At 39.6% G+C, this 12,310-nt stretch overlaps 1 pseudogene; it reads right to left on the bottom strand.

The window, feature by feature from the left end:
* Positions 1-12,310, bottom strand: part of LOC108246182 — a 45,484-nt pseudogene that overhangs the window by 26,377 nt on the left and 6,797 nt on the right.

Below are 12,310 nucleotides of genomic sequence, written 5' to 3'. Positions count from 1 at the left end.
TGTTTTAATCTCTCTGGCAGCTGTTCCATTCAAAAGTTCTGCCTCTGTTTGTGACTGTGCAGCTCCAAGTGTTTGTGTGGAGGGCAATGAAATTTGTCCACCTGCACCGTAGAGCTGTTTGAAGAGGGGCACTTAGAGGATCTGCTGCAGGGGACTTTAAGAGAAAAAAGAGAAAGACAAAAGAAAAAAGAGAGGAGGAAAGGGAAAGTGGGGAAGAGGAGGAGAAGAGGTTGTGAGGAGGAGGGGACTGTCTCAAATCTCATCACCAGCATAAGTAGAGAGCCGGCAGGAGGAGGGGAAATGTTGGCGTGGGCGCTTTGAAATTGTGTGCAACAGGTGTTTCCAACTGTAGAGCTGACGAGGCTCGTGGGTGGGGGTGAATCCAAGGGGATTGGGTGGCAGAAACAACTACAAACAGAGAGTTTTGGTAACACTCCTTAGATCGTAGCGTGTGTGTGTGTGTGCACGCATAGTTAATTTTTTACATTTCTACGGAAGCTTGAGGGCCGGTTACAGTATATAGAGCAGCCTGGCTGTTTCCCATAAAGGAAGAAGTAGTGAAAAAAGTAACCAAACACAAATTTCCCCTTTAACTCACTACCTTCCACATTATGAAAAACAGAGAAGCAGATAACAAATAATAGTTTTCAAAAAAATCACATAGCAAGCTCAGCTTTCTCAGTGCTCTACACTTCTCCCTTTCTGTGACAGGAAAAAGAAAAGCGAACTGACGTTAAAAGCGTCTATGCACATTTGCATCTGCAACCGAGTGTGACTTCTCCATCAGTAGGAAACCTATCTTCTTTTAGTTTATGCGCCTTTGTTGCAAGAAGCAAAAGCCATTGTCTGGCATGTGTGAGTCACTGATAAACCACCAGAGGTCTAGTCTAAATGTAACAATAAAAGGCTGCTCTTTCACTTAGTTCAGAATTTTCAAATGAATGTTTAAACTTTAAAGTTTAACAAGGTATTTTTACATATTGTTCTGTAAAGTGGTAGAAAATGTTTATGTTCAGCCCCTAAAAAAAGATCAAAGTATGAAAACATTTTTTTCTTAGCAGCTACGGAACTGGTTTAGATGTGTGAAACCATTGACGCGGTTTGGTGGAAATTCATAGTAAAGAACTGGGGTTTTCCAAGTAAATGACTTCTCAGTGAGTACATTTGTACCCAATGTAAATTTGCGGCATTTTTAACTTGACTTTTTTTTGACTGATGTGAGAACTGCAAGTACAAGTATGCAGTGAGACACATGAGACGTTAACATTTAAAAGGTTAGAGGGGCTTGAAATAAGATATACATTTTTATTTTAATGTTAATAAAAAGCACAGGAAACAATGAATGTTTTACCATGTTTTACTGTAGTGTGAAAGCATAAATTGTATCTTAACTAACTAAATAATTATAGTCTTTTAGCTATTTTGAATTCCTGAACATTTGACCATCCTTTTGGTCTCTAAGGTCTCTATTACAGACATTTGAATGTTTTCATAAAACAACACTTAGTAAACATAAATAGATGCATGGGCGAGCTGATCTTTGTAGCTTAAAATCTTAAGGCTCCGGCACACTCCATAAGAAGTCACGAAGTCGGTTTGCGGTCATGTGGTTGTGAGCCGTTCATTTTTGCGCACATCTTTTATCGTTCACGAGACACTCAGCTCAGAACTCCCGGGAAGCTCCTCCCTCCTCCTACAACGTTAAAACAGGTTTCTTCCCATCGGCTTCTCTACTCTCTTGTCCTTGTACAGAATTTTGCTTGCCTTACCGTGACCAGATGTGTTCATTAAACCGACTGGGACAGTACATGCCGTTTGGCATTTTCAAATATGATGGTGCACAATAATGAGCAAACGAAGGTAACGTATCCCTACGCTGCCCGCCTGAGGCACACTTCCTCCCGACCACCACAGTCACGAAAAGCCGTCTGTGTCACTGTTCGGTCTTTTTAAGTTCACAGGTTTATAAGGTTTTGCTGGGACAGTTGTAAAGACGGCTATATTTTCTAACAGCTTCAACCAGCTGCTTCTCAGTGGAGCAGCAGAAGCAAAATGACTCCATTAAAGCTCACCAGCTTTTCTGCATAAATATGCCTTCTACAACAACTTCTAAACATTCACACAATACTTGTGTGAGAAAAAGTTCAGCCATGGCCTTGAGTTGCAAAGGGACAGACAAGGAAAATGACAATTTCCATCATTGAACCATGATGAGAGCTGACTTCATGATACTCATGGAGTATGGAAAGGCCTTTAGGAGGGCTAGTAAAACATCCTAAAACACTGTTTGGATGAAATCTGGGTGAGATGCAAACTGATACATGTTTAGGTGACACTATCCACAGTATGGTTACAGCTTGTTGATATGTTTGTTGCTAAGAGAACTTACCCACATGCAAGCTTCCAGGCGAACTTTTGAGATGATGGCCCAGAGAGAGATGCTTCCCTGGAGGGCCGCTGACCCCACTATCCCATCTGCCCCCACAGCCTCCACGCCCACCTGCTCAGCATCAGCTCCGGATGTTGGTGCTTTCTGTTGGGGACAGATGATTTGGTCTGGATAGGGAGGCTCAGGGAATTCCACAGAGCCACATTCATAGGCTGCCAGGGTCACCAATGCAATGTGCGGTCCCTAATAATAAAACAAAAGACGAACAAACTGACAATAAGAAAGATGAAGAAAATGCAAATGAGGAAATGGGTAAAAGGTTGTTAAAACTGAGTGGGAAAAAATCTTCCTGTTAGTATTTTGAGTCAGAGGAAGACCCCTTCATAATTAGCATTGAAGGGAAGAGGCAGCACTGAGTCAAATACTGACAGATAATATAAAGACATTTATCTGTGGGCCAATATCTACACTGTGGTCACATGAATATTAAATGGAAATGGAATCCTTATTCTGTTTCATCACATAAAAATAATATTTCCTCTGATTTTCTTTTAATAGAAGTTAAACCGGCTACTTGTAAATTTACAAAACTACAACACGAATAAGATTAAGTTAGTGTTTTACCAAAAAATGCAAATCATACCCTTTTAAAACCTTTTAATGTGAGATCAATGTCAACAGATAAATTACTTTAGAACACAAAGCTACAAATGGAAACAATCAGGTACAGCAACTAACTTTCACTTATCTGTGACACACTGTAAAATTATTCACCCATCTTAAATCGGTAGAAAATGAAAATATGCCGAGTTGTTTAGACCTGACTGTCCCCCACTGTTTCCAGGTGACTAAAGTTATGTGGCCTTTGCTGCATGTGTATCTATGATGAAACAAAACAAAAACACAAAAGAACATCTTAAAAAAAGAAAAAAGTTTAAAATTGTTTAGTTTTAGATAAAAGGTAATGTGTTTTTTGTCTAAATGAGGCATATGTACACCTTGATCTTAACTGTCTTTGATATGTCCTGATTAGTTTCTTTATTGTCTTAGGCTTTCTGTCAGGATTTGGGGTTTTCAATTTATGTTTCAGTTTGAGTTTATTTTATTTAGTTACCTTTGTTTAGTCTGGTCTTAGTTCAGTTCTTGTTCCTTGTGTCTTTGTTTCCTGTCATTATCCACCTCTCCTCAGTCAGTCACTTGTTTTCCTGCTGCACCCATCTCCACCTGCTCCTCGTTATCACTCACCTGTGCCCACTTCTCCTAATTACCCTCTGTCTTGAAAACCCGGTCATCTCCTCCACTTATTCGCTGGTTTGTTGTCTATTTGCCTGATGTCTGGTTCTGCTCGTTTCCTGCCCATGTCCGTTCAGTTTTTGGATTTACTTTGTTTTGTATTTAGTTTTCTTCTTGCTGCCTTGTCAGCATTTTGTTTTGGGCTTTCTTTTATTTTAAATAATTTTTTTTTTTTTTATCATGAGTCTGCGCTCTGGGTTCGCCTCCTTTTCCACCAATCATGACACTTTCAGTAAATTAATAGTTAATGATTGAATACTTTTTTTTTTTTTTCAAAGTGAAGTCTCTTTTGGTGCAACAATTTTGAAAAGTTGCTCAATTTCCTAAGAAGTCAGTATTTCCCTGGGCTACAACTGTTGGTGACATATTGTGAATAGCATTTGTGAGGAAGTCTCCAAAATATCTCAAATAATTCAGTGTACAACACCTACATTATTGTAGGCCTAAAAAATAATTATTATTTTAAAAACTGTCCCAAATCTGCTTGACACTCAGGTTTGTTAAGTGTCAGATTTGAGTGAGACTGCAAGTGAAAATTCACCTATTTTACAACAACATTGAGTCTCTAACAGTAGTAGCCCAGTGAGAAGCATAAAAGTCAACATGTGAAGACTTTACCTGGTGGCCAAAATAGAAATAAAATAGTAGAGCAGTTGCCTATTATTTTGTTTTGACAACTCTAATTCAGTTACTGCAGTTTGTGTTCCTTAAAAAAACAAGGGCACGTTTTATACAAAGAGCTCTTTCAGTCATTCCACACTGACTCATTTAAACAATAAGGAACATCATCTGAGAGCACAATATTTGATTAACTTTTACATTAAACAGGAACCAGTCTGGAAGAAGTGTTCTGTAAAAACACATTTTACAGTAGACGCATATCAAAACAAAAATGAAAAGACAGAGATGATAATCAAACAGTCCCGTTAGTATGATCCTTGTAAATAAAGGCAGGTCAGTGGCATGGGCTGCTAGATAAAAACACTTTGTACTGTGTTTCTTCAGTGTGTTTACACTAGTGTATGTGGGTGTAGGAAGGGTGCTCCCAGTGACGCACAGAGGCAATTTGGCATTACACAATGTAGCACCAAAGCAATCTGGCAAACCTAGGGTGGGGCTGCAACTTCCGAAACGGCATAGGACGAGACAGGACAGGACAGGATTGGACATGGGAGGTCAGGTCAGTGGTGAGCTAGGCAACAGGAAACTGCAACTGACTTCTCAATGAAATGTGCATTTTCCTTTAACAGATACAGATTCCTCAGAAAATTATAATAAGCATCTGCATCAACACTTTCACTAACACTGAACAGTTATTATAAAAGGCAGGAGACAAATTGGAAAATATTACCAATTGAAAGGGAGACATAAAGAAACTCCCAGCCTTGATCCAGTCAGACTGGTAACTCCTCCAAAATCCTCCCAACTGTCTCTCCAGTGGGATCAGTCTGTCCTACACACACACACACACAACTCAAGCATACAAACTCATCATGACAACAGTTGTATAGACAGGAAAAACTATGCTCCTCACACCTCCCAGTGTGTGTTTACCAAACACATACAGAGACAGCCTGACAAAAGAGCATGTTGCGTGACTCAGAGTACCTGCTCTCTCTCGTTCACCCCCCTTTCTGTCAAAATGCTGTGTCACTGCTTCTAGCCGTTGCGGAAAAATACAGCCCTCTTATGTCGTCTGGGCAGCTTAGCATTCAGGTAGCTGCCCTCTGTGTGGTTTTGTTTCGCTTTTGATGACAGACAGGAACAAGCAAATATATAAAACTCAACCCCTTACCTAGAAAAATGTGGTAAATGATTAACAATAACACACACACACACACACACACACAGAATTTACTGTCAACAAAGTCATGGTGACGGTTTATGTGTAGTGAAATAACTTACTATCTACTTCCCCTCTTTATATCTGTTTTATGCTGATGATGTTGGTAGCTACAAAAACTTATCTAAAGTTCCTTTATCTGACACAATGACACACAAAGACACAAACTGTTAGGACTCACTAACAAAGAATGTGTGAGCAACCAGTGTGTGTCGTAGTATTACTACAGAGCTGAGGGTGTCAGTTAGAACACATGTCACCAAAGAAAAGCTAAATCTGTGTATTACTGAAAAAAATAATCCCCAAAACTGAATACAGTCCCAGCCTGAGCGAGTATGTGGATTATTCTTTTTCAACTACAATTGACCACATAAATACACTTTTCCTATAACATAATTAAAAGCGTAGCGTTCCTTGAAGGAATGCATATCCCCTACTGCTATTCATGCCAGAGTTTTAAACTAAGATCATCTTATTTTAAGAAATGACATTATGGTCAAACCTTGAAAATCATGTTATTTGTGATCTCATACAATACATGCAAGATGTCATTCTCAATGTGTGTGCTGTGAATGAGTCTCAGCTACTACCACACCAAATTTAAGCTCAGCATCTGTAAAACTGACTGAATCATAGCCATTTCGGTGTTGTTTGAGGTCAGTTGGCTATGGTGGCCATCTTAACTTAGCTTCAAAAGTTGATGAGTTGTAGATGCACATCCAATGATTTTTTTTTTGTTTAAAGTTTCATGAAAAGAATCCAGTGGTTAATGAGATATTTTGCTGACAAGTAGACTGAGTTGAACAGAAATAATCAATGCCAAAATTTTAAACAAGGATCTCAGAAACTATTAGCACTTAAAATATGTGTTGGGGATCAGTCTCAGCTTCAAGTTAAATTTTAGCTTGTTAGCTTTTGCTTGAAGATTCTGTAAAACTGACTGTGTTAGAGCCATGTTTGTGTTTTTTAATGCCAGTTGCTATGGCAGCTATCTTGAATTAGGTTAACTCCAAACTTCAATCAGTTATGGATGTACATTCAAGGATTACTTTCTGCAAGTTTCATTAAAATTCATCAAGCAATTTATGAAGCGTTTTTGTAAAAGTCAAACACACACAGGCAAAAACATTATCGTCTGCCTTCCCCTTTCAGTGGCGAGCAATAAACATCACTCTTGGATTTGAACCTAGATCTCCTTGCTTAATTTTTGTGGAACTTGTGGAAATACTGAACTTGAAAGGTACTTTAATAATCCCAGAAGAAAATCAAATTGGTGTGGCTTATTGTAAGTCAAACTAGGGGGAAAAAGAAAAAAAGAAAAACCACTTTGGGTGACTTTGGGTGACCATAAACTGACCAGTTCTCAGTGGCCACAACCACTGGATGGTCCTGTCATTAACAGGTCGCTGTGGTCGTCAAGGGTCATTTAGGCACATTAGACATGGTCCAGCTAGCATAACCTGCTAACCACTTCTTACAGTGGGAGACTGCTGAAGGCAACACAGGACAAACATTAGAGGTTAGTTCGTTATGAAGAATCCCTGGTTGGATCTCAGAGGGAGATAAGACAACTTTGGACCGAGGGCATGGATGGAGCAGAGACAGAAAGGAGGGGCAGGGGGTGTTTAGAAGTGGGTGGTTAAGTACACACTGTGAGGAGGTTTGAGGAGCTGGTTCTGGTGATTTATCCGTGTGGTTTCACCATATGACTTCATGATCTGTAATCACTCCCCAGCAGACAGACGCATTCTTTCTATCCCCCTAAAAGTTCAACAGATGATACTCTGAAAAAGAAAACTGATTCCATTTTATTACAGTTTAACTGTGTTTTGTTTTAGTTGAATTTTAGCCTATTTTATAGTATTGGTTTGTTTTATGTTTATTTTGATTCAATTTATTTGACCTGTTTTTTTCCTATTTGTTTTTAACTATTTTGTAAAGCACCATGGCCATTTTTGTTCTTTTTAAATGTGCTATAAAAATAAAAGTGACTTTGATTTTTTTGGGTAATAATAGATATGCTAACACTGCATCCAGAAAAGGAAAGTTTGATAATTAATTAAACTCAGAGCATTGTGTTAGAAATATGTGTGCTTATTGTTTTTTTAAATGCAGGATCCTATTATCACAAGCTAAAATTTCCTTAAACATGGAGTACATATTTTTTGAAAGAGAGAAACATAATTTTAGACACTGTTGCCTAAATTTTGCAAGGCTCAGAAAAAATAACCAGCATGTGATCAAATTTATTACAAAGATTAATTATTTTTACTTGTTTGTCTTTTTATTTTATTTTATTAATCCTCTCTTTTATGACAGTAGACTATGTTTGTTTATTTGAACAAAATAAGCAACATGTAAACCCTATTACTGAAACTAATGCATTTCCTTCAAATGTCTTGACATTATAGATTATTCATGCTGAAGAGAATTTTTCTTCTTTTCAAGTAGTAAAATTTAAGTCCTGAACAGGAAGAAAATGATATTTTACAGACTCTTCAACAAGTACCTTAAAAGCACTGAGTGACCTGGTCCTGATGCTATAGAAAGCCTGTACCTGAAAATCCTACATGAGCAGTCTGCCAGCAGCACTCTGGTTCGGTCTGGTCAGGTTTGGCTGGTTCCATAAGGGTTGCTGGCGCAATTATAAACTGGCAACACACTAAACCCACTTTGGCCCAGAACCTGCTTCCTCTGGGCTGTTTGTGTGCATTTGTGTGTAAGTCTTGCAGTGAATAGTTATTGTACTTGGTATTAAGATGACTCCTGGGGCTTCCAACAAACTGACAGCAACATGCCCCGAAAGGCTGAAGTGAAACAGATAAAACTCAGAACCCGTTAGAAATACCACACACACAACTCTCATTAAGAGATATCTGTGGTATATATCTTTGAGGAGGTTTTGGTGAAGATGAGTGAGTCACAAGATATTCCTGTCGCCAATCTTATGAGGAAGATTGTTTTATCTATTATTGCCAAAGGAAGTAAAAGATCAGTTTCGGCATTTGAACCCAAACTTAGGCACCGTTCCCCACAACCACAGCTTTCTAATTAACCAGTGTAAAAGTCCCAACCTGCGCATTGATACTTTATGTAAGTAATACTGTTTTTCAGGGGAACTAAAGAATCAAATATATGTGACAAAGCTCTGACACACAATCTAGATATAGTTAAAAATGAATGGCTTCAATTGGAACTTAAGAGGTGTTCAAGTTAAAGTGAGAGATCTGTTACGGCCAGCAAGTGGTGAGTCAAGAGCGCCTTTTCAGCTTCTCAAAGGCCTACTGAACTTGATCCTGATGTGTCACTCTTCTTCTGGGTAACATGTATGCAATGTATCAATTCTCTTGTTTTGTGAAAGAGAGATGATTGTACCTTGAGCCCTGCTTTTCTGACTCAGAGTCACCACCTAGTCTTGCCTTATTACACAACAGGTTCACACAAAAACTAGCTCTGTAGAAATGTGCAATTTCTAAAGAGCTACTTTTGATTGAAAAACAACTCTCATCGATACTGGACAAAAAACCCATAAACATGAGCATTTACAAATAATAGAGGGTAAAAGCAGTACAACTGCTGCAGCCAACATTAGGAAACAAAATCTGCATACTGTTTGAAGGTGTAAATTATTCACACAATCAGTATCACTTATCCACCTTTACAGCACAAACAGACTTAATGATGACATTTGTGTGTTTAGTTAATGCAAGGTATTTTGGCACAGTGTAAGACAGTTTTAACCTTACTTTTTAAGGTGCAGTTCTGACGGCAGCAAATAACCAAAAAGAAAAACTAATAAGAACTCTTTAAACTTTTAAAATTTTTATTACACTCAAGCTGCACGGTTAAAATTTTAGACAAATTTCACAAGGTCAATGGCAGTGATTTTAAAGACATTGCAAACCTGGCATAAACTGCAAAAACATGTTGATGGTAATGAAAGAAAATACCTCTGAACCTCAAATAAAAATCTTTAAGCCCTTCTAACCAAAATTTCAGTGAGTATGTGGACAGGAGCAACAAACTGCAGGAACTGTACAAGAAAGAGAGGGGAAAGTCTGGAACACCCTGTAATCCTGACAGTAACCCACTAGGGCATTTGTTAGAGTGGTTGCAGTGGAATGTAGATATCAGGTTGGGATGAAGGAACAAGGGATCCATGGGCCAAATTCTTCCCAGTCAATGAGGTATTGGATACCTCGACCCCTACAACAAACATCCGGGATCCTTCAGTGTATGCCGGGTGGTTGTCAATGAGTCGGGCAGGAGGTGGGGGTGTGACCAGAGGACACAAAGTGCTATATACAACTGGTTCTACTTGGGAGACATGGAAGGTGGGATTTACCCTCATGAAAGGGGGAAGCTTTAGGTGAACAGACAAGGAATTGATGATTGACTCAATCTCAAAAGGTACAATGAAGCTTCTTTGAGGTGTGCTTGCATATTGAGAAGCTGGGGTCCTCTGCGATTTGCCATGCATCTATTCTGGTCAGTGGTGCAAATTAGAGATGCCTTGGTTTGGCGCCAGATTCACCAACATCAACGCAGTTGGTGTTGGTCAACGCAGTTGGTGTTGGACAGAGGGTACGCCCACTTTAGTTTCCAGGATGGGGAGCAAGAAAGGTTGTATCCCAGGGAGGCTTTGAAAGGAGGTAAAGGAGATCATGTATGCCTAACACATGAATAATTGGGAGTCAAACAGTGTCAACGGCTGACTGAAGTTTGGTAAGGGGGATATAATGAACAGCCTCGGAAGGAGGCAGTCTCCTGATGAAGTCCAGAGAGATGAGTTTGACACCCCTGCTATAGAGCCACATTGATGGCAAGCAGCTCTGTGTTACCCACATTGTAGATGTACAAAGTTGTTGAGAAGAAAGGGGTGCAGTTTGCCATCAGAGAGAGAGGACAGCTCCAACTCTAGCATGAATTGCTTCTGAGGGTCCGGGTGATGTAGGACTGGTGCAGAAGGGAAGAGTTTCCTTAGTCTCTGAACTGCCTATTCAGCCTCAGAAGGCCAGACAAATGGTTGAGTGATGAAGGTGAGACTTGTAAATAGAGAAGCAGTTTGACTATGGTTTTGGATGAATCAATGTTAAAAATTGGCAAAACCCAAGAAATGCTGTAGTTGCTTGTGTGCCATTGGGGTAGGCCATTCTACCACATTTTTGATCTTCTCTGGGTCCATTGTTGCCTGACCACACTCAAAGATGTACCCCAACAGACAGAAGAGACAAGGAACCTGCATTTCTTGGACTTGACATAGAGTTGGTTCTCTAGGAGTTGCTGCCGCACTTGAAAGGACAGGGGTCTGATGTTGTTTGAGGGTCTCTGAAAAAAATCTAAATGTCATCCAGATAAAAGAATACAAACAGGTTAATGAAATCTCTCAAAATATGGTTCACTAATGCTTGAAAGATGGTGTTGGTTAATCTGAAAGGTACTCAAAATGTCCTGACCAGGTCTTAATGGTGGTAGGCATACTTGATGGTAGGCAATTCTGAGGTCCAGTTTAGAAAAAAACTTTAGCACAATGTTCAAAAACTGAACTTGTTAATGGAGGTGATTACTTGTTGTGTTTTTGTTTTTTTACCACCATTTGATTCAGACCTCAATAATCATTGCAGGGTTGAATTGTCTTGGTTTTTGCCTTTTTCACCACAAAGGCAAAAACCAGCACCCAAGGGTAATATGGAGGGCTGAAAAATGCCAGCAGCAAGTAAGTCCCCAATGTACTTTTTCATGCTGTCTTTGTTCTGGTCTGAACAGGTTATACAGTCAATTTGAAGGTAAAGGAGATCCAGGTAGCAGGTCAGTGCCAGAGTCATAAGGTCAATAAAGTGGCAGATAAAGGTATTTTTACATGCTGAAAACAGAGAGGTGAACCAGAGAAACAGAGCTCAAAACACAAAGGCAGGACACTCAGAGGAATCTACTAGAAGTTTAAATAAACTTAAAAGCATCAGGAAAAACATAGCGATTACAAAGGAGGGTGAACATGAACTTCATCAAGTGACGTTAATGGTTCAACAAGGAAAAGTGGTTCAGCTCAGTCTTATATAGTGGTGCCAAAAAGTCCAGATCAGTCACAGCCAGGTGCTGCAGCTGCAGCAATCAGCCATCAGCCTCACTCGGGTGGCAAAAACACAAGAAGGGGAGGGGGAAGACTGGAGTAGGCTGGAATCCTGCTTTTAAAAATATCTAGAGACAAGGCCTAAGCTATAAGAAAGATTGAAAAGAGAAGAAACACTCTCACCCCTGACAGACCAGTAGGCCGTGCTTTCAACCTAATGTTCTTACTGGAACAGGTTAGGTTTCCAGCACAAGTTGCTACAGAGATACACTATAGTAAGAGCTGACCTACCTATGTGTCACTGAAAGCCCCAGGTTGAACCTTAGGTTACCTCACTAAGCCACTAATCCTACTTAGCAGCAGAGCCTGCAGGCTATATGAAGCAGCAACAACTGAGTCACAATTCAAATAAAGCAACCCCCTTTCTGTCGATATGAACTTGAAGGTGTCTTTTTTGAGTTTGAATAAAAGAGAGAGTTGTCACTCAAAGCCACTTAGTGATCAAGATTGAGTTGTATAGCACCAGACATACACATACGTACATACCAGTCTTTTGACCAATACCCTGCCGTGACATGATTATGTTTGCTTCACCTACATGTTTTTGTCAGACATTAAATGTGTGATAAAAGCAACAGATTCAGAGACTTGTGAGGACCCAAATAGAGGTGCGTAAGTGTGAGCCTAACAACGATGCAGGAATAGCATGTGGAAG

The sequence above is a fragment of the Kryptolebias marmoratus genome, linkage group LG13, assembly GCF_001649575.2.
Source record: "Kryptolebias marmoratus isolate JLee-2015 linkage group LG13, ASM164957v2, whole genome shotgun sequence".
NCBI lineage: Eukaryota > Metazoa > Chordata > Actinopteri > Cyprinodontiformes > Rivulidae > Kryptolebias > Kryptolebias marmoratus.
The sequence above is the reverse complement of the archived record's forward strand: the minus strand, read 5'-3'. Positions and strand labels throughout refer to the sequence as shown.